The following is a 2,610-nucleotide window of genomic DNA, read 5'->3' on the forward strand; positions in this document are numbered from 1 at the left end:
CATCACTCAACAACATCGCCACAGGCCAGTCCTATGGAGGCAATTCCCTAACTGAGGCTCCCTCAACCCAGGTATGTCAAATTGGCACTACAGCTATCCAGCACAGTGCTAAAGAGGTTGATTACCCAAGAGGATATAGCAGTTGTTAAGTATTTCTGCATCTAACATTGGAGCAGATAAATATATACAACAAATAGTAGAACTGAAGGGAGACAGCCTATGACATAATAAACGAAGCTTCAACATTTCACTTTTAATAATGGATAGCTCTCAATTAAAAATTGGCAAGAAACATTGGACTTCACTTTAGAATGAATAGACCTAATAGATATATAGAGAATTTATAGTTCAACAGCTAGTAAACATTCTCAAATGCAGATAGCACATTCTCTAGGACGGGTCAAATACTGAACACCAAAACAAGTCTTAAGAAACATATACTGAAACCTTATCAAGTATTTTTAAAAAAAATTTTCTGACTGTGTTAGTATGAAACTAGAATCAGGAGAAGGAAGAATTTTTAAAAAATTCACAAAAATATGTTAAACATTCTCTTGAGGAACTAATGAGTCAATGAAGACATTTAAAAATATATTGAGTCCATCTGCCAGCTAGGCCCCCTGCTCGTGGCCCCCACCTAACCCCCTCTGCCCTGCAGCAGTCTGAACCCCCTCCTCCTTCCCTCCTTCTTCCCTATCCCCCCTCACCACCCTCCAGGGCTCCTCCCTCTCCTCCCGCATGGTACTTGTAACATGCCCTTACGGGGCTTCCTGCTCCTTGCTCTTGCCTCCGGGGTGGGAGTGGGGTGGGGGTGGGATCAAGTCTCAGATCCTGAGCAAACTGTGGCTCAAGGAAGTGCCCAACATCAGCTGTAAGGTGGCAAAGCAGCTGCTGCTTAAAGTGCCGTATTTGCAGCAGAACATGAACCTGCATGATTCCCAAGACAATGCTCTGCGGCCCTAAGACTTCTCAGAAGAGGAGGAGCACCAAGCCAGCACTAAACTGGTCATTAATATGGCCTAGGAGATGGATCCTGCAGTGCCAACGTGGCAGCCCTCTCTGTAGTCCTTTCCCTTTTTCAGTTCACAAAGGTACTGAACCTATGCCCTGCCAAGCCACAGCCTACCTGCAGATTTTCCGACTGAAACTCCTAGCTGGGGAAGGGACCCCAGTAGGATGGGTTGGAGTCTGGCAGCACATTCACAATTCAAGATGGAGCTACACTCACATTCAGGCCACTGGTGGGAAACCAACTTTAAGCATGTGCTACACAGCTGGTTTTGCAAGCCACAGAGCAACTGGGGCATGGAGATCAAGGCCTTTGATGCTCATGGCAGAGATGTGTCACCTCTCTCGGGCCAGGAGCTGAGGTCTGCATCCTTTCATGTAGCTCTAGGTCCTAGAGAAATCTAGGGGTGGACTGCCATATGTGCACTCCAGAGTCCCGCTGCTGATACTCTTTCTCAGTGGACTCTGAGGCTTTTGGCTGGGATCCAATAATCACACCTAAGTGCTACAAAGCTCTGGATCAGTGTCAGTCCAGTACATGTTCGTGTAAAAGTATCTGCTCACCTACTTGGTGCATCAGGCCAATTAAGAGGCTGTGCTGAGCCCTGCTGGATGCCTCCCTCACAGGCCCCAAGAACTCCAGCCCTGGTCCCATCCCCCAAACCTTAGAATGCCCTCTACCTCTTCCTGTGAACAACACACCATGTTCCGTGACCAAGCAGTGTGCAATACAACAGAGGGAGGCAAATAGGGATGGAGAGGTGAGGGTTTGGGGCAGAGGAAACCAGGCAGGGTGGACAGCATCCAAGACTTGCAGGGAAGATGGTTTGGCAAGAAGACAGATGTAGAGACAGAGGAAGAAGATGGAAGGACAGAGACAGAGCAACACAAGAGTAACACTGAGAAGGCAAAGGAATAGAGAGGCAGAAGAGATGAGAGACCAGGCAAAGCAAAGCCCAGAGAGAGACTAGAGTGGCATGAAATAAAAGCCCTATCCCAAATCTCCTTGGCACCACCAGCAAGCTGAGGGGCTTGGTTTAGTTTGGGGAGTTCTGCTGATGACTCAGTAGGAGTGAATAAAAAAAATCACTTTTAACTTCTTCCCTCTCTTCCTTCAATAATATCCAGGGGAAGTGGTAGGATGGGGCAAAGTAAGAAGCTGGGGAGTTTATTTATTGTAAATTTTTTTCTTTCTTTTTCCTTTTTTTGGATTTGGCATTACTGACACTGGGGGATCCCTGCCCACTATTCCCCATTTGTCCCTTAATCCCCAAACCCACTCTTCCCAAATATTCACCCACTTTAGCACTTGTATTTTAATGACTACCAACATTAGCGTTTGTACACAGCCTCCAGGTTTGGGTATGGGAGTAAAGGGTGAGAGGGCCGCTACATGGAGGCTCCAAACCCGTAATCACCCTAATAAATCTTGCTGAGCCAAACATGTTGAAATGAGTGGTCACAGAAACAGCAAGAAATTAGGATGTAAGAGCTGGGGGAAGGGGAGCCCTCAACATCCAGGATCTACAAGAGCCACTAAATGACCCCACATTCTTCATGGTATTACTTAGCTGGAGGTTATAGCCTGCTTGTGCCCAAATT

General features: G+C 46.8%; 1 pseudogene; it reads left to right on the forward strand.

The window, feature by feature from the left end:
* The first annotated feature begins 738 nt into the window (after positions 1 to 738).
* LOC115067705 lies at positions 739 to 1,610 on the forward strand (annotated as a pseudogene).
* Positions 1,611 to 2,610: the final 1,000 nt, after the last annotated feature.

Source organism: Nannospalax galili, unplaced genomic scaffold (assembly GCF_000622305.1).
Source record: "Nannospalax galili isolate Female #2095 unplaced genomic scaffold, S.galili_v1.0 scaffold591, whole genome shotgun sequence".
NCBI lineage: Eukaryota > Metazoa > Chordata > Mammalia > Rodentia > Spalacidae > Nannospalax > Nannospalax galili.